Source organism: Pan paniscus, chromosome 2 (genome assembly GCF_029289425.2).
Source record: "Pan paniscus chromosome 2, NHGRI_mPanPan1-v2.0_pri, whole genome shotgun sequence".
NCBI classification, from domain to species: domain Eukaryota; kingdom Metazoa; phylum Chordata; class Mammalia; order Primates; family Hominidae; genus Pan; species Pan paniscus.
In genome coordinates this window covers 65,036,655-65,064,646 of record NC_085926.1, presented here as the reverse complement: position 1 = coordinate 65,064,646, position 27,992 = coordinate 65,036,655, and the positions used below count along the sequence as shown (strand labels likewise).

Below are 27,992 nucleotides of genomic sequence, written 5' to 3'. Positions count from 1 at the left end.
AATTTATCTTCCAATTATGAATATGCCAATTTTCTAAAAATGTACAATAACTTCACAGAGGAGCTTAATGAGTGTTTAATATTCAGCACTGGATTAGATTACATTTCCATGGGAATAACAGAAAAATCCCCAAATAGCAGAGGGTTAAAGAAGGTAGAAGTGAATTTCTTTCATACATTTAAGAAGCTAGAGGCAGTCTACCCAGGGATGGCATGGTCTGTGGCATAAGAGAACAAGATTTCTTCTATCTTACTTATCTTGTCACATGTGTTTTTCTTTCCCATATATGTCATGGTCTAGGATGGCTGCTTACCTCCAGCCATTACATCTACATTCTAACCAGCAGTAAAGAGCAAGGAGTGGCAAAGGGTACTCTCCCGTCCTCTAAGTGAACTTCCTAAAAGTTACGTGGCCGGGTGCGGTGGCTCATGCCTAAATCTCAGCACTTTGGGAGGCTGAGGCGGACGGATCACGAGGTCAGGAGTTCGAGATCAGCCTGGCCAATATGGTGACACCCCGTCGCTACTCCAAATACAAAAGTTAGCCGGGCGTGGTGGTGTGCACCTGTAATCCTAGCTACTCGGGAAGCTGAGGCAGAAGAATTGCTTGAACCCAGGAGGTGGAGGTTGCAGTGAGCCAAGAACATGCCACTGCACTCCAGCCTGGGCAACAGAGCAAGTCTCCATCTCTTCAATTATATGCTCATTCATATCATTATCTGATGACCTTCTTTTTTCTCCACTAGACTGTAAGTTTCTTGAATGTAGAGATTATGCCCGTGTTTTCACTGTCAAACCTACTGTGGCTACCAGTGCTCAGCATATGATGAGCACTTAATAATATATGTAAGAAGAATGAATGAATGTAAAAAGAATGAATGAATGTATCAGTAGGCTGCTATTAGCTCCATAGTAACTTCAGTCTCCATATTAATGAGAATAATTTTTCTTTTACTAATTAGTTTGTTTACAGGTTGTCTTTGTTCATTTTCTGCTGCCATGACAGAATACCACAGACGGGGTAATTTATAAATAATAGAACTTTATTTGGCTCACAGTTCTGGATGCTGGGAAGTCCAAGAGCACGGTGCTGGCATCTGGGTCATCTCATGGTGGAAGATGGAAGGACAAATCAGCACACCAGACAGAGAAAGAAAATCAGGTTGATTCTTTTATAAGGAGCCCAATCCTGAGATAATTAACCCACCTGAGTGATAAAGACATCAATCCATTCAGGAGGGCAGAGTTGATAATGGAAACAGGAGAATCCTTCTGTTTCTACCTGTACAAATGGCTTTACACTCCATGTGTGAGTTTTCTCATTTAGAGATGTGGATAGTAGGGGAACCTGTCTTTGAGTTACGTGTTGGTTTGGATAGGCCATGCTGCACTAACAAATCTTCCCAAAACACAGGTGCTCAATACCACAGAAGTTTATTTCTCATCAACACAAAATCTGCTGTGAGCCAGGTGACTCCCCAGGGCAACTACTACCCATTCACTGACTTACCAGTCATCTAGGTCACCTCAAACTTGTGACATGCATTAAAGCCACTTTACCGCAGTGCTTTAAGGAAAGCAAGAGAGAGCTTGGGAGAAGGGGGATCATTATTCGCCCCCCAGCTCTTAAGTGCTTCAGATAGGAAGGGACAGATGTCACAGCCACTCACAGCCCACTGGTCAGAACTAGTCACATGGCCTTACCTGACTGCAAGAGGGCAAGACCATGTGCGAGCGCACACACGAGTAGGAAATGAATCAGCCATGGCGTAACTGTCACGATTCAATATTTGACGATGATGATGACATTCTGAGAGATGTTTCCTTGAGAGCAGAAGTTTTATTTCTCCTTATCCCTCACCCCTTCCTCCCTCTCCACAAACAAACAGGTAGTAATCAGTACATGTTTAATACCCTCTAAATGTCTGCTGAATAATAGAACACAAGGGGGAAAAACAGCCGCATTCAATAAATGATAGCTTCAATGATGAGGAGGATGATGGCATTCCAATGAAGGAGCAATAAATTGCAGCTAAATACACCAAGAGGTCTTTGTGGTGATACTGAATGTATTTGAGCTGGCTATGTAGGTCAAATAGGATTTCAAGGGGCATGTGGCGAATCAAAAAAGAGGACTAATATGAACGATGTTCCCAAAGCATCAAGTGTCATGTGTGAAGGGAGGTGATTGCATGTGGCCAGGCCAGGAGAAAGGGATAGAGGCAGACATAAGCATTCTCATGAGGGGAGCATCTCAAGTATTAATCTTCTTTAAAAAAAGGGTTGACTTCAACTAGACTGATGGTGCAGCTCATTTATCACCAGGTTCCTGTCCCTATCTGGCTCTCCCTTTTTGCTCCTTCTACTTTCAATGTGCCAGATCCCTAAGAAAGGAAGGAGCTCACATTTTTGATAGACTCTGATATTTAGTGAACAAAGAAAGCCTTTCCCAGTCTCCTGACCTACCCTATAATTTGTATATACTTTGTGATAAAAATATGGAAAATGGGCTTTGAAACAAAAATATCACCTTTGTATTTTTTTTCCTGACACTTTCATCTAATCTCCCTGTTACTCTCCAGTAGCTGTCAGGGTTGGGTTAGCTCAATGTGGGCCTCCATCTCTCTCATCTATTTAAGAAAGAGAGGTTGGTGAGGAGACCTTTGATTTGTCTTTTCATCTGTTGTTTTTCACGTTTTCAGAGAGTGAACACATGTCATTGGCCTTTATTCCCCTTTTCTGAGTAAAATATCCTTTCTATTTCTATGGAAACCCTCTGGAAATGCTACCATTATTTTGGTAGAAGCCACTGATTCTTTATGCTGTAGGAATTGTTTCTCCCTGCTGTAAAAGTGAGGTATTTTGCGCTGGATAGGGCCAGATTCTCTTAAAGTGTGTTCTATATTTCTTCTAAATGTATGTTTTTCATGATATCCCAAGAAGGGGGCAAAGATGCTAAATTTATCATGGAACTTAAGGTGAAGGATGGTTTTCAAGACATCCCAGCTTAGAAGGTGAGGCTCCAAGTTGAGTTTGAGGGAACCTGGGGAAATAATAGCATTCCTAGGTTGAATGTGGTAGCTAACAATATCACACGTTTCTGAGAGTGATTAGGAGCTAAAAATGAAGGCTCTTGTGGAGTGGAATGGTACATTAATCAAGGAAATTGGAATCCTCATGCTTTCTTTATGCATGCTGGAATAAATTAAGGTAAAAACTAATTCATCATGGCCATTCCACGATGCAGGCACCTTGCCTGGAAAATGAAAATTGAGGGAATGGAATTGCATCGGGGGGAAGGCATGTTACACTCGACCCAACTGAATTAATGAGTGCTTGGAAGGGGTCTGGCAGGCAAGTGAGTTATCAGCTTGTTGGTATCACTCTAGTAGTCTGGGAATTTAAGATAATGGGAAAAGAGAGGGAGGACTGGGGCATAACAGGCTAAGAGAAAGCAGACTATCAGATGCCCATGGGAGCAGAGAGCTTAGATGTCATTAAAAAAATGACCTGGCTAGCAACAAAGATTGATGTGAAGAGAAGAAAGAAAAGGGAAGGACCTTTTGAAAGTGCTTTTGGCTTGATCAGGAGGTAATTTATTTACTGTTTAACATGGCAAGAAATGCAAAATGAGATTCCTGGGTTGGAAAGGGGGTTTCATATTTGGCCATCAGTCAGGGGCTTAAAATAGAGTTTCCTGAACCTGTAGGCCAAACAGGTATGGCAGTTTAGCAGTCTGTGCCTCAGGATTAGCCTACAGCAGTGTTGGAGGATGGCAGATATCTGGTGATTGTCATGGCACATGGATTTACAGATATAATGTAGAAGATGTGAAACCAAGTCAAAATATAATGCCAAAAATGTAAGGAGGAAGGTCTCTGGGCCAGACAGTTTTCATCAAAGTAATAGTTTCCATTTATTGAGATTAAACCATGAGTATATCGTTAGATTTAATCCTTATAACAATTTAGAAGTTAGATCAAAGTATTGTGTCCACTTTACAGATGGATGGACTGAGGTTCAGAGATGTTAAGTGATGTGAGGAGAGCACCCAGCTAAGATAAGGTGGCTTAAGATTTGCGATACCTAATGCCAGCTAGGTATTAGGTATCTCAAATCTTAAGCCCCATCATGCAGTTCAAACTCTGAACTGCTGCCTTTCCTAAGAGACACATAAAAGACAGAATATGCGCATGAAGATCAAGGTAGGCATGTATCCTGACTTAGGCAGCAGTTAAAGGGCAAAAATACATGTTGGAAATCATGATGGTTCCTGTGCACTTTTCTTGACACCATTACCTCAGATCTCTGTACTGATCTTTTTTTGTTTTGTTTACTGTTCTTTTCCCTTGCTTTATTTGTACCCACCATTTAGACTGTGGTTTTGATCTGCCTTCTCATTCTGTGCTGTTCTTTGTTTATATCTAAGCAGTCAACATAGAATGGTGGTTAAAGGTGTGGTTTCTGCTGCTGGGTTGCCTGGGTTCAAATCCTAACTTTGCTACTTGGCTAGCTAAGCCAGTGGCCTTTTGTGATTCAGTTTCTTCATCTTTTTTAGTTACCCATGGCTATATAACAAACCGCCCCACAACTTAGAGGCTTAAAAAAATTACAATCACTTGGCCGGGCATGGTAGCTCACACCTGTAATCCCAGCATTTTGGGAGGCCAAGGCGGGCGGATCATGAGGTCAGGAGATCGAGACCATCCTGGCTAACACAGTGAAACCCCATCTCTACTAAAAATACAAAAAAAAAAAAAAAAAAATTAGCCGGGTGTGGTGGAGGGCGCCTGTGATCCCAGCTACTCAGGAGACTGAGGCAGGAGAATCACTTGAACCTGGGAGGTGGAGGTTGCAGTGAGCTGAGACCGCACCACCGCATTCTTGCCTGGGTGACAGAGCGAAACTCCGTGTCAAAAAAAAAACCACCACTTAGTTGTTCACAATTCTGCAAGTTGGCCAGGGCTTGGGATGGGTGGCTTGGCATGGGAGGCTCATCTCTGCCCCTATGTGCTGTTGGCAGGGGAGGTGAGCTGGGGGTGGAAAAGAGGAGTGGGGAGACCTTGACTAGAGCTGGAGGATGCAAGATGGCTTTGCTCACATGCCTGGGGCTTCGGCTGGCATAGATGGAACTGCTAGGGCCTCGCTGACCCTCTCCGTCTCTCCATATGTTCTTTAATCATTCAATAATCTAGCCCAAGCTTCTTGACATGAAGGCTGGATCCCAGGAGGCCAAATGCAGAACCTGCCACGTCTCTTAAGGTATAGGCCCAGAAATATTAATAGATGTCACATAACATCCCTTCTGCTCCATTTTATTGATCAAAGAGAGTCATGAGTCCAGCCTAGGCTTAAGGGCTGGAGAAATAGACTACACCTCTTGGTGGGAAAGATGGCATGTGTGTTAAAGATGAATGGAATTGTGGGAGGCCATTTTTGCAGATAATCTACAGGGAGGATAAATGATCTTTCCTAACTGGATTATTGATACAGGTAGTTCACATTACTGACTTACTTAATTCTGACCACAACTTTAAGAGTTATCAAGAAAAAAGTATAAGGATTTATAGACTGTGGGGTTCTATTTTAAGATGAAACATGCACCAGAGCAGATTTGAAGCAGGGCGTGAATTTACTGGCAGTAACCCTCATTATAAGCAAATGGATGTGCTGAAGTGAGAAATTAAAACATCTATCAGTTAGGTGATGTTTTGTTTCCTTCAAAGACAGGGATGTGCTACGTTTTTCCAAACAGCTCATTCTCTCATAATTACCTACATTATAATTCAATTTCCATGAGGGTTTAACAAAATTGTTATTACAGAAATGAATTTGTTATTTGCAATAAAGTCTACTTGCTTGACAAACCAGAAATTTATAAAGGTTTTTCTTGTAAGTGGTTATTATAGGCAATATGCAATATTCCTGTCCAGTGCTTTTGACAACACCCATGTCACAGCATGTTACACATCATAAATACATGGAACCTTTTAGTGCCAGTGCTCCCATAACCTTGGTTACTGAAATTTATCATGACTTCTGAAAAGGATCCCATGAGTGATGGCATATACAAGGTCATCCAGGATGGGATCACATAGGAGCCTTAGTAAATCCAGCAAGCTAAAAATCTTCAATCTCATGCCGTGTTATAGATATGAACAACTCATTTTCCCCTTTCATGTGAAATCCTGCAACGCTCCTTTTTTTTGAAGCTTTCCATGTCTCACTCTTCACACACAGAGTGAAGCACTCAGTCTTCTAGGCCACTTCTGCGGGAGGACCATTATATGCCCATCTGTCTTAACTGACTTCAAGCATACTCAGTTGAGACCCCTAATGCTTTGCCCATAAACAGGCAGTGAATGAAATTTAGCCAGGTGGGAAGGTAAAACACAGAGGAAGAATGAGTGAATAATACCAGGGTTTTTGCCAACACAGAAACATCAGATACCTTGCTTAGGAGGCAGTTATGACTTCCTCAACGTTCTGCAGGAATAAGTGGAAGAATCATTTAAGGGCCATGAGAAACATTGACTATCACTGTGCTTTCTGGGTGACCTAGAGGAAATTTAGATTGTGCCCAATTTTCATCTTTAAACACCACTGTCTTGGTAAGATTAGGCTCTACCTCTACAATTCCATTGTTACTGTACTTAAAGTACTCTATTGTGTTTGCTTGCCTCCTCTATTTATTTTTTTGTTTTTGTTTTTCTCAGTGGCAGGGTCTCTCTCTGTTGCCCAACCTGGAGTGCGGCAGCACAATCATAGCTCACTGCAGCCTCAAACTCCTGGGATCAAGTGATCCTCTCACTTCAGCCTCCGGAATTAGTAGGACTACAGGCATGTGTTACCATGCCCTAATATTTTGTTGTTTTTATTTTTTGTAGAGACAAAATCTCGCTGTGTTCCCCAGGCTGATCTCAAACTTCTGGCCTCAAGCCATCCTCCTGCCTCAGCCTCCCAAAGCACTGTGATTACAGGTGTAAGCCATTATACCTGGCTACCCCCTCTATTTGGATATAAGTTAGGTTACAATAACAGAGACCCCAAAATATAGTGGCTTAAATAAGATGGAAGTTTTGTTTCTCCCTCATAGAACAGTCCAAGGATGAATAGTCCAGAGTAGTTGTGCCATTCTAAATGTGTGGCTTCCATCTCTGGGCACAAGAAAATGGCTAGAGTTACTGTCATATCCCAGCCACTGTGAAGGGAGGAAAGGATAATGGGGGGAGTGCAAGCAGCTTCCTTCACAAGATCATAATCTAGAAGTTGCAGGTATCATCTCTGCTCACATCCTATTGGCCAGATTTGGTCACATATTTATACCTGATTAAAAGGGAGGTTGGAAACACTAGACCTCAGCAAGGCAGCCATGTTCTTCACTAACACTTGAGTTGGTGGTGGAGATTCTATTAAAGAGAAAAATGGGAAACAGTTATTGCAGGGTGATTAGCAATTTATACTCCTCATTACACTGTAAACTCCCTGAGGGTTAATACTTTTAATTATTTGGCACAAAGCAGGTACTCATGAAATGCCTGTTTAATTCAATTATATGTAATTGTACAGACTTTTCCTGAATGTATATTTATGGTCATGTGTCTCTCTTATAAACTCCATGAAAACAAGGAATGCTTGTTTGAATCAACTCACCAAGATGTCATATAGTAGTTTTACACAAGGTAGACATTCGTTCATAGACAACAGGTACTTATGAAGCACCTACTGTGTGCCATATACTTTGCTAGGTTCTGGGGATTTAGCAGAGAATGGCAGTTACATAATCCTTCCCCTCCATAATCTTCATCTAGTGAGGATGGCTGACATCCCCCAAAAATAATTCTAAATAACTAAGTAAATAATCTTAAGAGTACAGAGTCTCACAAAGGAAAAGTCCAGGATGCTATAGGGTTATACGATATGGAACTCAACTCGGTCTACAGAGTTAGGAAACCCTCCCTGAGGAAGTACGTGTTGAGGTTAAGTCAGTCAAGAGGTCATTATTGAGCATCTTCTATACCCTGGGTACTTTTCTAGGAATTCAGGATAGAAAAGGAAAAAGGAAAGAGTAGAAAATGCCTAGAAGAGAGTAGGGAAGGACATCTCAGACAGAGGAAATGCCATGTGCATTGCCCTGGTGAGTACCGGGAGAGAGCCAGGAATATTCCAGGAATTGAAGGAAGTCAACATAGCTAGAGCCAACAGAGGGAAGGAGGAGTGGAAGAATGGAACAGGGCTGGAGAGGGGGGCAAGATTCACGTCACGCAGGGCTTTGTAATTTGCATTAAAGATTTGGGTCTTAATTCGACAAACATTAGGAGTGGTTAGAGAATATAAGCCAAAGAATGGCATTCATTCAGTCATTTTCATTTAACAGATATTTTGGGGTCCTTTATGTCAAAGATTGATCAGGTAGTGGGTATAGAGCAGCAAATACAACATAAGTTTCTGAGATTAACTGCTTTCTGGTATCAGTTTTCCCCTACTTCTGCAATAATAAAACCCCTGCTTTTTGTCTGGGCCTGTGCAGAAATATAAGCCACATTTCCCAGCCTCCCTTGGAGAAGGCATGACCATGTGACTAGGTTAAACTAATAAGATGTAAGCAGAAGAATATTTAAAGGACAGAGGGCCTTGCCTCTTTTTACCTAGTCGTCCTTCCTCCTGGTTGGAAAAGAGATGCCATGACTGGGCCTGGAGATAAAAGCCTTGTAGGAAAGAGAATAAAAAAGAGAGAGAGAGCCTGAGCCCCTTAGAGATCTTGGAGCCACCTTAGCAGCCCTGGACTGCTTACCTCTGGATGCAAGAAAGAAAGAAGTTTTGATCTTAAGTCACTGTTAGTTTAGATTTTCCATGACCAGCAGAGGAAGCTCATCTTAACTGGTATAACAGGTCAGGTTCCAGTTCTCAAAAAGTTTATGTTCTATTTGGGAGAAACAGGTAATAAACAATGGAAGGGAAAGATCACTTGGAGATCAGCATTCAGAAGAATATAATGCTGGATGTTTCCTTCAGATTTATGGTCAAGGAGATGTCTTTGAAGAAGTGACAGTTCAGCTGCTGCATGTGTGAAAGATCGCTGGCAGAGGTATAGCAAATGGGTTATAAGAGGGGGCATTCTCCCCCTATTAGACAGGGAAAAGGGATAGAAGGTAACAGTCTGATTTATGTTGGTTTTCTTTCTTTTTTTTCTTTTTTTTTTTTTGAGACGGAGTGTTGCTCTGTCACCCAGGCTGGAGTGCAGTGGTGCAATCTTGGCTCACTGCAACCTCCACCTCCCGGGTTCAAGCAATTCTCCTGCCTCAGCCTCCTAAGCAGCTGGGACTACAGGCGCCTGTCACCATGCCCAGATAATTTTTGTATTTTTAGTAGAGACAGGGTTTCATCATGTTGGCCAGGCTGGTCTCAAGCTCCTGACCTTGAGTGATCCACTCGCCTCAGCCTCCCAAACTGCTGGAATTACAAGTGTGAGCCGCTATGCCTGGACTTACATTGGTTTTCTAAGATCAGTCCCTACATACTCTCATTCAACTGCCCAAAACCTGTACCATAAAAATACCAGAGGAGAAATCTCAAAAAGAAGTCCAAGGGGACATCAGCTTATTCAGCTTGCACCGCCACACTCACAACAGTTACCAAAGTGTTCTTCTACCTCCAGCCAAAGGGACAGACTGCCCAGAACCTGAACCAGTGACCAGAGGTGAACACATTCGTGTTTCGTTTGATGACAGACTTTGTGGTTGATCCCACCAACCTCCATCTGCAAATCACACATTTTACACCAGGACAGTGGCATCACCCCATGTTAAAGCTGATTAACCCTTTGGAAAGTATCTAGTAGATACTTAGAAAGGAAAAGTATCCTCCTTTCTGCAGAGCATCTTCTATACCCTGGGTACTTTTCTAGGAATTCAGGATAGAAAAGGAAAAAGGAAAGAGTAGAAAATGCCTAGAAGAGAGTAGGGAAGGACATCTCAGACAGAGGAAATGCCATGTGCATTGCCCTGGTGAGAACTGGGAGAGAGCCAGGAATATTCCAGGAATTGAAGGAAGTCAACATAGCTAGAGCCGAGAGAGGGAAGGAGGAGTGGAAGAATGGAACAGGGTTGGAGAGGGGGGCTGGGTCCTCCTCCTGCAGAGAAGCTGAACTTCACCCACCAGTGAGGACACTGTTTCCTTAGCACTCTGAAATTAGGACATTTGTTATTGGACTACAGGTCGTGTTCAGAGCAGTTGTTATATATGGTTTTTCTCTCCTGACTTTGCTCTGTCCTTTCCCCAGCATCACTTTGATTCAGTAGGGCTGACAGGCTGACAAAGATGCTCTTTTGAATGATTGGGGAAAAGATGTGGCATCAGCAATCTTGTCCTGTGGACAGAGCATAACCAGATACTTTACTGATCTCTTTGCCAAGCAAGCAGGAATTATAAGAAAGGCTTCTATAACCAGGGTTTGGAGGGGGCATTTGGATACCTTTTATGGCTATGGTACCTATTCATTACCTCTAACTTATATTGTTGGCATGAAAAAAACCACCACACTTCTCCCTTATCAAGTTTGCTTCTTTCTTTGTTTTGAGACAGGATCTCACTCTGTCACCCAGGCTGGAGTATAGTGGTGCGATCTTGGCTCACTGCAACCTCTGCCTCCTGGGTTCAAGGGATCCTCCCACCTCAGTCTCCCAAGTAGCTGGGCCTGCAGGCATGTACCACCATGCCAGGCGATTTTTTTGTTGTTGTTGTTGAGACAGGGTTTCACCATGTTGCCCAGGCTGGTCTTGAACTCCTGGACTCAAGCAATATGCCTGCCTCAGCCTCCCAAAGTGCTGGGATTACAGGCATGAGCCACCGTGACCCACCAGGTTTGCTTCTTCCTATCAAGGTTAACATCGTTACCTAATATTTACCAGGGAGGTATGAAGAGGTTCTGAGATGATGATGGTAAGAACCCCGGAACTTGATGGAGGAGTGTTTCATGTCCTGAGTAAGGCATTTCATGATCTACAGGTGAGCGCACTGGCTAGGAGTCTGAAGACTCTTGTTTTATTAAAAGTTGTAGGCCAGCCCACTCTCAGTACTCAGGAACTCTGTGAGGGTAGAATATCATAATGTTCATACTCATTGAGCTATTAGGAAGGCCAGAGCTATCAGTAATTCTGAACATGGAAGCTGATCAATCATTGCATCGACTCATTCACTAGGCTTCTGAACATCTGGAAGAAAACATAAAATAGTGATTAAGAGTGTGGATTGTGGAGGCAGGGAAGCATGGGTTCAAGGACCGGTTCCGCCACTTTTAGCTGTGAGACCTTGAGAAGGTAAGTCTCTTCACTTCTCTGAGGCTCAGTTTCTTCATATGTCAAGGAAGAATGAGGAAAATATTACCTTCCTCTGAGGGAAATGTGACAGTGATGTAAGTCATGCATGCAGAGCACTTAGCACAACACCTGGCACCTGGTAAACACTCAGTAAAAAATGGCTTTAAAATGTGTTATCAATAATGATTCACAACTGAGTGAACATTTTAAATACACTGTATATTGATATTGTCTCTTGGCTTGATTCATTATTGGACTGGCTAGTAGTGTCACAGCCATTGATGAAACCTTGAGACCACACACTTTAAGATTTCTCATCTCTGTTTTTAAGTATGATTTTCTAAAAATCCAATTCTAAAGGGCCAAGCTTAGAAACTTGCCCAATCCCATGGCTTGGCAGCCTCAGAGAAGAGGCAGTCAGACAGACAGTTCTGTACCAACAACAAAACTAGGAGAGAATGCAGCTTAGGAAAGAAGCAAAAAAAAAACAGCACTAACTGGAAGGTACGAAGTGTGAATGAAGTGCTCGAAGGATCCTCAAAAGAAGGAAATTTAGAAAATGGAAATTTCTTGGTAGGTTGTAGAAACTTATGTGGTAGACAACATTGCATTCTCCCTTCGCACAGAGAGAAAGAGAGGTTGTGTGTGTGTGTGTGTGTGTGTGTCTGTGTGTGTGTGTGTCATTTTCCTTTTTCTTTTTTTTTTTTGAGACAGAGTCTGGCTCTGTTGCCCAGGCTGGAGTGCAGTGGCGTGAGCTTGGCTGACTGCAACCTCCACCTCCTGCGTTCAAGTGATTCTTCTGCCTCAGCCTCCTGAGTAGCTGGGACTACAAGCACCCACCACCACACCCGGCTAATGTTTGCATTTTTAGTAGAGACGGGGTGTCACCATATTGGCCAGGCTGGTCTCGAACTCCTGACCTCATGATCCGCCCGCCTCAGCCTCCCAAAGTGCTGGGATTATGGGTGTAAGCCACCATGCCTGCCCTTTTCTTTTCAATAAAACACCATTTTCCCCCCCAGATATCTTCCTATCTCCATTCAGTGAAGAGGACCCTCTCTCCAGCCAAAGGGTTAGTTTGATGTGTTTCAGCCAATTGAGTAATTCCTCTTGCTAGTAAATTATTTTAAGGGTGGGCATAAGGCCTAGCTGTGGCCGATGAAAATAGTGTGACTGGCTGGGGGACTTCTTACAATTTTTCCAGAAGAAAATTCTACTTTACTCTTAAACTCAGGAATAGATTGTCTCTTTCTTGCCAGAACTTGTTTCATCCCCGTAGGAAGCCTGGAGCTGTTTGGGCAGCCATCTTGTGACCATGAGGAGAGTTATCCTGGAGTAAAACTCCTACATTGAAGATGGTGGAGTCTAAAAACTAGAGACAATAATTTTTCTAACGCAGGCAACACTTTGAGACAGTGACTAATTCTCTTGAAATATGCTTTGTGTGAACTTGGGTCTTGAACTAGAGACAATAATTTTTCTAACGCAGGCAACACTTTGAGACAGTGACTAATTCTCTTGAAATATGCTTTGTGTGAACTTGGGTCTTGACATTACCCATGTGTGTCCTTGTCCTGTTCTCCCAATATCGAAAGTATAGAACTTGGTTTACGATATTATTTTTAGCCATTGCCTACTTGAGGGCCAATCACGGAAATGATCTATTCTCTTCAGGGGGCAAATTATCCAAGGGGCAAAGGGGTATCTTCTGGTAAATCAGCGGTGGAATAAAAAGAGCAAGGTATTCTTAGCCCAATACATGAATCCTTCTCTTTGAACTGCCACTTGGTAACCATGGGAATTTAAACAAATTTCTTTTCTCTCAGCCTCAGTGTCATCATCTTTAAAATGATGTTAATAACACTGACTTTTTTATTTCCCTTGCTGTAAAGGATCAAGTAGGATCGTGTGTATAGAATGTACAATGACAATTCTACAATGGTATAGGAATGCAAAACATCAATGATACTGATAGCAATTATGATATCTCATCACAGGTCTACAGCTAAGGGGGAAGCATACCGTTGACGTTTTGAAGTGCTTTCACTGTTTTCGTTTTATCTCTGTGATTCACCAGAAGAGAAATTCAAACTGACTTTTGTTCCAGGGTAACTTGAGAAGGACAACCCAGAGGGAATAAATGTATGCCTCTTTCTCTTAGAAGCATTAAGCAGTAAAAAAGAGAACTTACTCATCCCCTTTCACAACAGGTGAGGGCATTCCCCCACCTCGGGTTCCCATTTCACAGGCCAGATAAGGAGAAGTTTACTTTTCTCCCCGGTGAGAAACAGAATCCAGCGTGGAAGCTCAAGAATGATACTGATCATTTGTGGACACAAGCAAGCTGCTCTCCTGATTCAGATATCACAAGGTAAATGTCTTTTGGAGTTTCAGCACCCCATCTCAAGGGGAGTAGAGAAAACCTTATAACTTCTGCCTAAAAGACAAATCTCAGTATGTCTGTGGAGTGGGCTGTTTTTTTCCTTAAATTTTTGCCATTTTTCTCTAAAGGTACAGTCATGTGGCAGGCCGTGGGACTGGCAGGTTTCTATGTTTATTTCATTAGAATTGGACTTTCAGAGAATTATACTTAGAAACAGAGGTGAGGCTAGGCACAGTGGCTTATGTCTGTAATCACAGCGCTTTGGGAGGCTGAGGTCGGAGGATCGCTTGAGGCCAGGAGTTTGAGACCAGCCTGGGCAACAAAGTGAGACTCTATTTCCATAAAAATTTAAAAAATTAGGTAAGTATGGTGGCACATGCCTGTAGTCCTGGCTACTTGAGAGGCTGAGATGGGAGAATTGCTTGAAGCCAGGAGTTTGAAGCTGCAGTGAGCCATATCACGCTGCTGAACTCCAGCCTGGGTGACAGAGCAAGATGCTAGTTCTAAAAAGTAAAAATAAAAACAGAGATGTAAAAACTTAGGGTGTGTGGTCTCAAGGTCTCATCAATGGCTATGACACCACTAGCCAGACCAATAATGAATTCAGCCTGAAAAAAATATATATCAAAAAGAGGCTATCAAACCAACCATTTAGTGTTGTGGAAATTGTGGGTCTCAGTGAAATCACCTCTCTCTAGGAGTTGTATAGCAAATATATGGATGCAATTTTGGTTGCTCCAAGGATTGGAGAATATCTGTAGCTTTTGTTTTTGTGTTACAGATGAAATCATCTGACTGCTTTATTACGATTTCCAGTTTAGAGCCCAAACATGCAAATATTAAATGCATATTATAATAAGTGACTTTCTTTTTTTCTTCCTATATATTAGGAAGGAAAATGTTTGTTTATTTAAATTACATGTCAGTAGGTTATATTATCTGTGAATTTTATTTCAGAATGGTAATGAAGATGTGGCAAAATAAATGGCCGATAACCACAAGAGAAAACTTCCTTGTGGTTCAGCAGAATTCTTTGATTTTTATAACCAGTTGATTCAGGGTTGTGGGGATATAACCTCACCCCTGGCAGAAAGCATTTTGTCTGTGACAACTTCTCCCAGCTCAAAAAGCGTTTGAAGAAAAGAAAATTAATTCACTAGCAAATAATTTAGTAATGAGTCAGTGGAGAGCTGGTACATTAGGAGAACAATTTAGAGGATGATTTTGTATGTTTCTGGATAATTAATCTGTTTTGTGATTTATAGTACCGATTACAAATGTTTATTTGCCACATGTGACTCTCTCTTTCCTCCTAGGTTATTTTTGTATAGGTAGTTTATTTCTTAAGCTGTGTTTCTTTGTTACTAATTTTCAAAACAGCTGAAATGTCCATGAGTAATTAATGGGGAACGTTGAGCTAGTTTAAATGGGCAAATTGTACTATGGTAAAAATTGCAACCCAGATCTCTTTTGTATGCTCCCAAGATGCTGGCCCATTCTGTGCACAGGTTGATAGCTCATTATTTTGTAGCACCTTAATCTTGAGGTAACCAGACTTTTTGATGATTGTTTTCATGAGCACAGAAAGTTAGCATGCCATTCCTGAGCTGAGATCATAAAGTGGGCCTGGCCATTTGCGTATGATGCAATAAGCCACCAAAGTCAGTGAGTGCAGATGTGTGTGAGAAAGTTTATTCATCATGCCTCTTAAAGGCCACAACTTGAGTTAAAATGTAAACATATTATTCCAAAAGCATAATTCATTATGACATTCTCACTTAGTCTTACTCTAAAACAAAGTACTTACAGAATTAGCCTGGAAACTGGAACATAACGAATAAGCCGTATCATGAGCCATATCACAGGTCAGTTGAGGTTGAAGGGACACTCCATGGTCTAGCCCCTCATGTAGAGGTAAGCTGAAAAAAATGGGAGCAAAATATTTGGTTAAGAGAGTCTAGCAAGTGATGGAGTGAAGTATGTGTTCAAGATGAAGCCTGTCAATAGAAAACACACGAAGGAACAGATTGGAGAAAGGTAACTTGTGTCCTTGTTCAAATTCCTGTTCCTGTGGAAATAAGACCTGATGATTTTGGCACTCTTTCCTGTTAAGGAAGGAGATAGCCTTCTAAACACAGAGCTCTAGGAATCCACTACCAACTCAATCTGTTTTTTTTTTCTTTTTTTTATTATTAATATACTTTAAGTTTTAGGGTACATGTGCACAACGTGTGCAGGTTTGTTACATATATATACATGTGCCATGTTGGTGTGCTGCACCTATTAACTCGTCATTTACATTACGTATATCTCCTAATGCTATCCCTCCCCTCTCCCCACACCCCGCAACAGGCCCCGGAGTATGATGTTCCCCTTCCTGTGTCCATGTGTTCTCATTGTTCAATTCCCACCTGTGAGTGAGAACATGCTGTGTTTGGTTTATTGTCCTTGCGATAGTTTGCTGAGAATGATGGTTTCCAGCTTCATCCATGTCCCTACAAAGGACACGAACTCATCATTTTTTATGGCTGCATAGTATTCCATGGTGTATATATGCCACATTTTCTTAATCCAGTCTATCATTGTTGGACATTTGGGTTGGTTCCAAGTCTTTGCTATTGTGAATAGTGCCGCAATAAACATACGTGTGCATGTGTCTTTATAGCAGCATGATTTATAATCCTTTGGGTATATACCCAGTAATGGGATGGCTGGGTCAAATGGTGTTTCTAGTTCTAGATCCCTGAAGAATCACCACACTGACTTCCACAATGGTTGAACTAGTTTACAGTCCCACCGACAGTGTAAAAATGTTCCTATTTCTCCACATCCTCTCCAGCATCTGTTGTTCCCTGACTTTTTAATGATTGCCATTCTAACTGCTGTGAGATGGTATCTCATTGTGGTTTTGATTTGCATTTCTCTGTTGGCCAGTGATAATGAGCATTTTTTCATGTGTCTGTTGGCTGCATAAATGTCTTCTTTTGAGAAGTGTCTGTTCATATCCTTCACCCACTTTTTGATGGGGTTGTTTGTTTTTTTCTTGTAAATTTTTTTAAGTTCTTTGTAGATTCTGGATATTAGCCCTTTGTCAGATGAGTAGATTGCAAAAATTTTCTCCCATTCTGTAGGTTGCCTGTTCACTCTGATGGTAGTTTCTTTTGCTGTGCAGAAGCTCTTTAGTTTAATTAGATCCCATTTGTCTGTTTTGGCTTTTGTTGCCATTGCTTTTGGTGTTTTACTCATGAAGTCCTTGCCCATGCCTATGTCCTGAATGGTATTGCCTAGGTTTTCTTCTAGGGTTTTTATGGTTTTAGGTCTAATATTTAAGTCTTTAATCCATCTTGAATTAATTTTTGTATAAGGTGTAAGGAAGGGATCCAGTTTCAGCTTTCTACATATGGCTAGCCAGTTTTCCCAGCACCATTTATTAAATAGGGAATCTTTCCCCATTGCTTGTTTTTCTCAGGTTTGTCAAAGATCAGATAGTTGTAGATATGTGGCATTATTTCTGAGGACTCTGTTCTGTTCCATTGATCTATATCTCTGTTTTGGTACCAGTACCATGCTGTTTTGGTTACTGTAGCCTTGTAGTATAGTTTGAAGTCAGGTAGTGTGATGCCTCCAGCTTTGTTCTTTTGGCTTAGGATTGACTTGGCAATGCAGGCTCTTTTTTGGTTCCATATGAACTTTAAAGTAGTTTTCTCCAATTCTGTGAAGAAAGTCATTGGTAGCTTGATGGGGATGGCATTGAATCTTTAAATAACCTTGGGCAGTATGGCCATTTTCATGATATTGATTCTTCCAACCCATGAGCATGGAATGTTCTTCCATTTGTTTGTATCCTCTTTTATTTCGTTGAGCAGTAGTTTGTAGTTCTCCTTGAAGAGGTCCTTCACATCCCTTGTAAGTTGGATTCCTAGGTATTTTATTCTCTTTGAAGCAATTGTGAATGGGAGTTCACTCATGATTTGGCTCTCCGTTTATGTGTTATTGGTGTATAAGAATGCTTGTGATTTTTGCACATTGATTTTGTATCCTGAGACTTTGCTGAAGTTGCTGATCAGCTTAAGGAGATTTTGGGCTGAGACGATGGGGTTTTCCAGATATACAATCATGTCATCTGCAAACAGGGACAATTTGACTTCCTCTTTTCCTAATTGAATACCCTTTATTTCCTTCTCCTGCCTGATTGCCCTGGCCAGAACTTCCAACACTATGTTGAATAGGAGTGGTGAGAGAGGGCATCCCTGTCTTGTGCCAGTTTTCAAAGGGAATGCTTCCAGTTTTTGCCCATTCAGTATGATATTGGCTGTGGGTTTGTCATATATAGCTCTTATTATTTTGAGATACGTCCGATCAATACCTAATTTATTGAGAGTTTTTAGCATGAAGTGTTGTTGAATTTTGTCAAAGGCATTTTCCGCATCTGTTGAGGAATCATGTGGTTTTTGTCATTGGTTCTCTTTATATGCTGAATTACGTTTATTGATTTCCATACGTTGAACCAGCCTTGCATGCCAGGGATGAAGCCCACTTGATCATGGTGGATAAGCTGTTTGATGTGCTGCTGGATTCAGTTTGCCAGTATTTTATGGAGGATTTTTGCATTGATGTTCATCAGGGATATTGGTCTAAAATTCTTTTTTTGTTGTGTCTTTCCCCAGCTTTGGTATCAGGATGATGCTGGCCTCATAAAATGAGTTAGGGAGGATTCCCTCTTTTTCAATTGATTGGAATAGTTTCAGAAGGAATGGTACCAGCTCCTCCTTTTACCTCTGGTAGAATTCGGCTGTGAATCCATCTGGTCCTGGACTTTTTTTGGTTGGTAGGCTATTAATTATTGCTCAATTTCAGAGCCTGTTATTGGTCTATTCAGAGACTCAACTTCTTCCTGGTTTAGTCTTGGGAGGGTATATGTGTTGAGGAATTTATCCATTTCTTCTAGATTTTCAAGTTTATTTGCATAGAGTTGTGTATAGTATTCTCTGATGGTACTTTGTATTTCTGTGGGATCGGTGGTGATATCCCCTTTATTATTTTTTATTGCATCTATTATTTGTTTCTTCTCTCTTTTCTTCTTTATTAGTCTTGCTAGAAGTCTATCAATTTTGTTGATCTTTTCAAAAAACCAGTTCCTGGATTCATTGATTTTTTCAGCACCACACTGCACTTATTCCAAAATTGACCACATAGTTGGAAGTAAAGCACTCCTCAGCAAATGTAAAAGAACAGAAATTATAACAAACTGTCTCTCAGGTCACAGTGCAATCAAACTAGAACTCAGGATTAAGAAACTCACTCAAAACCGCTCAACTACATGGAAGGGTTTTTTTTTTTTGAAGGGTTTTTTGTGTCTCTATCTCCTTCATTTCTGCTCTGATCTTAGTTATTTCTTGCCTTCTGCTAGCTTTTGATTGTCATTCCCCTTGCTTCTCTAGTTCTTTTAATTTTGATGTTAGGGTGTCAATTTTAGATCTTTCCTGCTTTCTCTCATGGGCATTTAGTGCTATAAATTTCCCTCTACACACTGCTTTAAATGTGTCCCAGCGATTCTGGTTTGTTGTGTCTTTGTTCTAATTGCTTTCAAAGAACATCTGTATTTCTGCCTTCATTTCGTTATGTACCCAGTAGTCATTCAGAAGCAGGTTGTTCAGTTTCCATGTAGTTGAGTGGTTTTGAGTGAATTTCTTAATCCTGAGTTCTAGTTTGATTGCACTGTGATCTGAGAGACAGTTCATTATAATTTCTGTTCTTTTACATTTGCTGAGGAGTGCTTTACTTCCAACTATGTGGTCAATTTTGCAATAAGTGCGGTGTGGTTCTGAAAAGAATGTATATTCTGTTGATTTGGGGTAGAGAGTTCTGTAGATGTCTATTAGGTCCACTTGGTGCAGAGCTGAGTTCAATTCCTGGATATCCTTGTTAACTTTCTGTCTCCTTGATCTGTCTAATGTTGACAGTGGGGTATTAAAGTCTCCCATTATTATTGTGTGGGAGTCTAAGTCTCTGTAGGTCTCTAAGGACTTGCTTTATGAATCTGGGTGCTCCTGTATTGGGCGCATATATATTTAGAATAGCTCTTCTTGTTGAATTGTTCCCTTTACCATTATGTAATGGCCTTCTTTGTCCTTTTGATCTTTGTTAGTTTAAAGTCTGTTTTATCAGAGACTAGGATTGCAACCCCTGCGTTTTTTTATTTTCCATTTGCTTGGTAGATTTTCCTCCAACCCTTTATTTTGAGCCTATGCATGTCTCTGCATGTGAGATGGGTTTCCTGAATACAGCACACTGATGGGTTTTGAGTCTTTATCCAATTTGCCAGTCTGTGTCTTTTAATTGGAGCATTTAGCCCGTTTACATTTAAGGTTAATATTGTTATGTGTGAATTTGATCCTGTCATTATGATGTTAGCTAGTTATTTTGCTCATTAGTTGATGCAGTCACTTCCTAGCCCCAATGGTCTTTACAATTTGGCATGTTTTTGCAGTGGCTGGTACCGGTTGTTCCTTTCCATGTTTAGTGCTTCCTTCAGGAGCTCTCGTAGGGCAGGACTGGTGGTGACAGAATCTATTAGCATTTGCTTGTCTGTAAAGGATCTTATTTCTCCTTCACTTATGAAGCTTAGATTGGCTGGATATGAAATTCTGGGTTGAAAATTCTTTTCTTTAAGAATGTTGAATATTGGCCCCCACTCTCTTCTGGCTTGTAGAGTTTCTGCCGAGAGATCAGCTGTTAGTCTGATGGGCTTCCCTTTGTGGGTAACGCGGCCTTTCTCTTTGGTTGCCCTTAACATTTTTTCCTTCATTTCAACTTTGGTGAATCTGACAATTATGTGTTTTGGAGTTGCTCTTCTTGAGGAGTATCTTTGTGGCATTGTCTGTATTTCCTGAATTTGAAAGTTGGTCTGCCTTGCTAGATTGGGGAAGTTCTCCTGGATAATATCCTGCAGAGTGTTTTCCAACTTGGTTCCGTTCTCCCCATCACTTTCAGGTACATCAATCAGACGTAGATTTGGTCTTTTCACATAGTCCCATATTTCTTGGAGGCTTTGTTCATTTCTTTTTATTCTTTTTTCTCTAAACTTCTCTTCTCGCTTCATTTCATTCATTTGATCTTCCATCACTGATAACCTTTCTTCCAGTTGATCAAATCAGCTACTGAAGCTTGTGCATTTGTCACGTAGTTCTCGTGCCATCGTTTTCAGCTCCATCAGGTCCTTTAAGGACTTCTCTGCATTGATTATTCTAGTTAGCCATTCGTCTAATCTTTTTTCAAGGTTTTAACTTCTTTGCCATGGGTTCGAACTTCCTCCTTTAGCTCAGAGAAATTTGATCATCTGAAGCCTTCTTCTCTCAACTCATCAAAGTCATTCTCTGTCCAGCTTTGTTCCATTGCTGGTGAGGAGCTGCATTCCTTTGGAAGAGGAGAGGTGCTCTGATTTTTAGAATTTTCAGTTTTTCTGCTCTGTTTTTTCCCCATGTTTGTGGTTTTATCTACCTTTGGTCTTTGATGATGGTGATGTACAGATGGGGTTTTGGTGTGGATGTCCCTTCTGTTTGTTAGTTTTCCTTCTAACAGTCAGGACCCTCAGTTGCAGGTCTGTTGAAGTTTTCCGGAGGTCCACTCCAGACCCTGTTTTCCTGGGTATCAGCAGTGGAGGCTGCAGAACAGTGAATATTGGTGAATAGCAAATGTTGTTGCCTGATCATTCCTCTGGAAGTTTTGTCTCAGAGGAGTACCTTGCCGTGTGAGGTGTCAGTCTGCCCCTACTGGGGGATGCCTCACAGTTAGGCTACTCGGGGATCAGGGACCCACTTGAGGAGGCAGTCTGTCCGTTCTCAGATCTCCAGCTGCGTGCTGGGCAAACCACTACTCTCTTCAAAGCTGTTGGACAGGGACATTTAAGTCTGCAGAGGTTTCTGCTGACCTTTGTTTGGCTATGCCCTGCCCCCAGAGGTGGAGTCTACAAAGGCAGGCAGGCCTCCTTGAGCTGCAGTGGGCTCCACCCAGTTCGAGCTTCCCGGCCGCTTTACCTGCTCAAGTCTCAGCAATGGCGGGCACCCCTCCCCCAGCTTTGCTGCTGCCTTGCAGTTTGATCTCAGACTGCTGTGCTAGCAATGAGTGAGGCTCCGTGGGCATAGGGCCCTTCGAGCCATGTGCGGGATATAATCTCCTGGTGTGCCGTTTGCTAAGACCGTCGGAAAAGCGCATTATTAGGGTGTGAGTGACCTGATTTTCCAGGTGCCGTCTGTCACCCCTTTCATTGGCTAGGAAAGGGAATTCCCTGACCCCCTGTGCTTCCCAGGGGAGGCAATGCCTCTCCCTGCTTCGGCTCATGCTTGGTGTGCTGCACCCACTGTCCTGCACCCAGTGTCCGACAATCCCCAGTAAGATGAACCGGGTACCTCAGTTGGAAATGCAGAAATCATTCATCTTCTGCATGGCTCACGCTGGGAGCTGTAGACTGCAGCAGTTCCTATTTGGCCATTTTGGAACTGCTCCCAACTCAATCTGTTTTTATTTTTCTTCTTGAACTTTTAAATTCCAGGGTACATGTGCAGGATGTGCATGTTTGTTACATAGGTAAATGGGTGCCATGGTGGTTTGCTACACAAATGAACCCATGACTTAGGTATTAACCCCAGCATCCATTAGCTATTCTTCCTGATGCCCTCCATCCCCCCACACCACACTGACAGGCCCCAGTGTGTGTTGTTCCCCCTATGTGTCCATGTGTTCTCATCATTCAGCTCCCACTTATAAGTAAGAACATTCAGTGTTTGGTTTTCTGTTCCTGCTCTAGTTTGCTAAGGATAACTGCTTCCAGTTCCATCCCTGTCTCTGCAAAGGACGTGATCTCATTCATTTTTATGGCTACATAGTATTCCATAGTGTATATGTACCACATTTTCTTTATCCAGTCTATCTCATTCTTGACACATGAAATGAAGCTTATCTTTCTGCACACACTGGGGTGTCTACTGTAAGTGATGTCAGCATATGAATGATCCCAGGAATATAATGGAGCCAAAGCTCAGTCTGGAGATGTGCATGAAAACATTTCTTTAATTGGTACATGGAGTTGCCTAATAATTATGGAGTTCTTGTACTGGAAGATATCTCAAGTAGTCGGCTTGTCCATAGGATGAGTACCCTAAAACAGGTACACACAGAGGGAGGCACAGGCACATGCGTGTGCACACAGAGAATAATCTTTAAGCATATACCCACACACATTGACAGTCCAGTTAATCTCAGGGGAAGCAAAAGTCAAAACAAATTCAAAGTAACTCCTAAAGGGAAATCATTTGTCAGTTGTACATGGAGACAAGATATAATGATGCCTTTGGTTTTGCAGACACAATTGCCTAATCTATCATTAGGCACATTTTTCAGATTTGCTTTTTAATATTTGGATTTCATGAAAATGTACAGCAAATATCCAGCTTACTGGTAGTATTCTCTTGTGAACACCTTATAGTTTTGGTCTTAACTGGGAACTTTCACCCTAACCCAGATAAGAAAAAGTAGATATGGCAATCAGAAAAATATTGGTGATGCTCACTAGGAAACATGACTATATAATGAGAAATATCTCCTTTGCTTTATTCTGTTGGGAAACAAAATGTCTCACAACAACTAAATATATTGTATCTTTCCAATGTCTCCCCTTGGATTTTCTAACTTAATTCCTGAAGCAAATGGATGGTGCCTTGTTCTTCTCAGCTTTGATGAGTGTGAGATGCTCTGGAGGAACTGAATTTTGATGTTGTGAGTAATTCAGTTTCTCAGGGCAGAGGCAATGGAGGACCAAACAGAGCCTAGAGTCTTCTTAGGAGCAAATAGAAAATGCCACAAGTCTGTCTACCCCCAGGCAGATTTATGGCTTGGTGTCTGGTGAATCTTTAGATTAACGCTCTCCAACCCCTATTGTCTAGACCCGGCAAAGGCGGAAGATTAATGTCAACAGGGAGGCAGCCCGCGCTAGATGTTGGAAATACAGATCCTACCTTTGTCTGGGCTATAGATCAAAAAAAAACTTTCTGTTTAGACAGACTCTGGAAAGAGATTTGCAAATCAGAGAGAGGCATTCATGTTGAGAGTGAAAAAGCAAGGTGTCTGAAAGAAAAAGAAGGTGCATAATAACTTAAGTGGAAAAGACCACAGCCATCTCCTGTCTTAACCTAGGCAACTTCTGGCTCCTGTTAGTTGGAAGTCAGGGCAAGGATGAGGGTAGAAACCTTGGCTGTGGTTACAAACTTCATTCTGTGGTGACAGACATGGGGTCACCTCAAAGATCTCACATGTAGAAGTTGGGTATTTGTTTAGCACCATTCAGTTCCCACTCAAATGAGTGGGTTTAAAAATTTGCTTTCATCGAAAAAATTTTAAAGGGTATGTTTGGAGAGATCATTTACCTTTTCTCCTCCCCTGAGGAAAGCATTTAGATGATTTACTTCTATGGGAGGTAGGAGGATTAAGATTAATCATAAAATGCATTCTGTCTGAAATATGAGCAGAGGGCTGGCTGACCCAGAACAGGAGTGCTCAGTGGTCCTGACTTCTAACTGGAAGGGTCGCCAATGGATATGGGGTGAGTTTCTAGGACTATAATTCACTCCTGGCTTTGATTCATTCTTTGGTTCCACTGTTTATTAATTCTTCATTGTTGATTTGTTCACTCAACAGCCAAATGCTACACTTTCTTTAGTTCCGTGCTTGGCCTTAGGTTTGAAAGTCTTATTTATTTATTTATTTATTTATTTTTGAGACACAGTCTTGCTCTCTCGCCCATGCTGGAGTGCAGTGGTGCAATCTCAGCTCACTGCAAGCAAGCCCCGCCTCCCGGGTTCGTGTCATTCTCCCGCCTCAACCTCCCCAGTAGCTGGGACTATAGGTGCCCACCACCGTGTCTGGCTAATTTTTTTGTATTTTTAGTAGAGACGGGGTTTCACCACGTTAGTCAGGATGGTCTCCATCTCCTGATCTTGTGATCCACCCGCCTCAGCCTCCCAAAATGCTGGGATTACAGGCGTGAGCCACTGCGCCCGGCCAGGTTTGAAAGTCTTGACTGTCACAGTGGATCTCACCTGATGTCCTTCCAGCCTCTTTGCATTCCATTCCCCACACAGAGCCAGTGTGTATGCTTTAAAAATATAAATCACATCAGATGGTACCTTTACCTAACACCCTTCAATGCCTCCCCATCTCACTTAAAAGAACATCTGAACTCCTTCCCCTGCCTTCCAAAGCTGACGGGAGTAGTGCCTCACCTCACCTTGCATCTTATCCTTGTCCCCAATGCTTGCTGTATGATCTTTTCCTTTTCCTCAAATTTTTCAAATTTGGTGCACCTAGGGACTTTGCACTGATGTTCCCTTTGTTCCTGTATTTTGGCATGACTGGCTTCTTCTTGCCATTCTACTCTCAGCCTAAACGTTATCTCCACCAGAGTCCTTCCTGAAACCTGTATGACTTTCTTTCTTTTTTTGTTCTTGAGAGGCAGTGTCTCACTCTGTTGCCCAGACTGGAGTGCAGTGGCACAATCATGACTTACTGAAGTCTCAGCCTCCTGGGCTCAAGTGATCCTCCCACCTCAACCTCCCAAGTAGCTGGGACTACATGTGCGCTCCACCATACTGACTAATTTTAATTCTTTTATAGTGACAGGGTCTTCCTATGTTGCACAGGCTGGCCTCGAACTCCTGGGCTCAAGCAGTCCTCCTACCTTGGCCTCCCAAAGTGCTAGGATTACAGGCACAAGCCATTGTGTCCAGCTCCTGACTTTCTATCTTAATATCCCATTTTATTTACTTTGTATCACATATTGATGTCAAGTATCCTCCTTTCTTTGTCTCACATTAAAATGTAAGCACCAGGAGAGCAGTAGCCTTGTCTAAATTGTTCACTGCTGTCCCCTCAGCATCTCAAAGTGCCTGGCACACAGGAGGATTTATTCAGTATGCATGGAATTAATGAATCCTAGGAACACTTCAAGATCTCTAAAGGATATGTTTAAAAATGCAGATTCCTGCATCCCACCTTGGAGATCCTGAGGTGAATCGCAGGAATCCTTGCTTTTAGCAGTTCCACAAATGATTCTGATACATAGGAGTCTAGTTGTCTCTAAGCTCTTTGACCACCCCAGCAATAGAAACATTTTGAGGAAGGAATACAAAAATATATGTATTTACTTATTTACAAATTATGTTCCTATATCACTGTGTTATGTTATATTTAAGTCATTTTTATTAACATAAAATCTCTTATATTCTTAAGTAGATTAATAATCTGTATGCTTAGCTTTGAAATGTTCTTGCTAATTATATTTTCATATTATCAATAGGTCAAGGTACAGTATATATGAAAGTTAAGGATCATTATTAACAATAGTAAACATGAAAATAAGTTCAAATACTTTTTTTGATAACCACTTTCTTCCTGGCATTGTGGCAAATCTGATTCAGTCATCGATTTTAACATGAAAGAAGTATGGATTTGGAGTATGAGAAGTGTCTGTTCTGCTGTTTTCTTCTGGTTGCTTGTGTTTCCTTTTTTGGTATTATCTTCTAACTGGAGTTTCTTGGTAGGCATTAGATTACATAGTCCACTGTTCATTTTGGCAATTTAGTTATCATTGGATAATATGACTTTAGTGTGATATGTCAATGAGAAGATGTGAGGGCACCTCTGTTCATGTCTCCACAGTCCAGAACTCCTGAATGCTGCCCAGCTTACCTGGTGAGTGAGCCAGGATGACCGGGGTCACCAGGGTGAAAGTGTCTGTTGGTGTTACTGCACCTTAACTTTTAAGATAATAAATACAAAGGAGACTGATGGAAAGTAATACAGGATGAGTTTGGAGAGGATGGCAAGGCGTTTTAAGTAACAGTAAAGAGTTTTGCTTTATCCTAAGTGCAAGGAAAATCATTGAAGGGTTCATGCAGATGGGTGATATGATCATATTTTTGGTTTTTGTTTTGTTTTATTTTTTGGAGAGTGCTTATTTTTAATTTTATTCTTTTAAAACTAAGGCACAGTTGACAAAAAAACGCATATATTGATGGCATATGAGGTGATGTATTGATATAGGTATACATTGTAAAATGATACAATCAAGCTAATTAACATATCCATCACCTCACATACTTATTTTTTGTTGTGAATAGAGTTGAGATCTAATATCTTAACAATTTCCAAGTATTCAATACATTATTATCAACTATGGTTACTATCCTACAACAGATATCCAAACTTATCCAATTTGTGTTTATCAGATCACTTGGGTCTCCATGTAGAGAATGCACTGAAGAGACCAAGGATGTAAGTCCAAAGCCCAGGGAGGAGACCACTGGAGTAGCTCAGGTAGCATGGGGAAGATTGGAAGCAAAATTAATGGGGTTAAGTGTTAGACTGGACATGGGGTGAAATGAGGGACAGAGGAAGCTTGGTTGATTTATGGTTACCAGCTTCTATATGAGGTATCCTTTCTTATCTAGGATTCAAATGTGGCTACTTTGAGAACCATTTCCAAAGCCAGCTTATTGGCCTCATCTGCTGCTAACGTGCAGAGTTTAGCTTTTGCCTGTTTTTGGCAAAAGTATGACTCACCATGTCAGGAGCATAGTGGGCTTGACTTAAGAGACTGTCAAACCAAGATGTTCCAACAGCTTTTCTTGAAAGTGAATAGATCACAACATTTTCAATAAAAGTTTATGGCTTTGGAATAAAAAAACAAACAAATGAGTTGTGACATGTTAATGATACTCATCTTTTTTAGAAGAGGACGGTGAACAAATACATTGTCTTGAATAATAGAAATGTAAGTAAAAAGTCTAAAATACAGGATGACTAAAGACTTTCTGATGTGGACCAAAAATTATTGAATATAGAGCTAAATGCATTTTGACCAGATCTTACAAAAATACAGAATATCAACAGTAACATATCTGTAATATACAGTTGAAAGCCTGGCACCATGGGGATGCTCTGAATGAGATTCTTTCAGCTAAAAATCTTGGCTGTCTTCAGTACCATCTTGCAAATTGTAATGTCTTTTCACATTTTCAATTAAAATGAGCTAATAATTTGGCCTAACAGCCTGGTGCTGCCTAAGAAGTCCTCTCCCACAAGTCTTGAGTTTTGCATGTGAACAGTTAGTCATTAGTCTTCATTCTCTACCACTTACAGCTGGTCCTCATATTGTTCAAAGCAAGTGACATCATGAGTTTTCCCAAAGATCGTTAATGTCAGTGGTAATACACCAGCTTCTAATGATTCTAAATGCCC

General features: G+C 41.4%; 2 long non-coding RNA genes across 2 annotated transcripts in view; one reads left to right on the top strand and one right to left on the bottom strand.

Moving 5' to 3' along the window:
• Positions 1-7,499, bottom strand: part of LOC129397409 (uncharacterized) — a 58,620-nt gene extending 51,121 nt beyond the window's left edge. The window contains exon 1 of the long non-coding RNA XR_008624763.2: positions 1,056-7,499. This is a non-coding gene — a long non-coding RNA (uncharacterized LOC129397409). The remainder of the gene's footprint in view (positions 1-1,055) is intronic.
• LOC117979684 (uncharacterized) overlaps positions 1-27,992 on the top strand; it is a 149,065-nt gene that overhangs the window by 36,764 nt on the left and 84,309 nt on the right. The window lies entirely within an intron of this gene.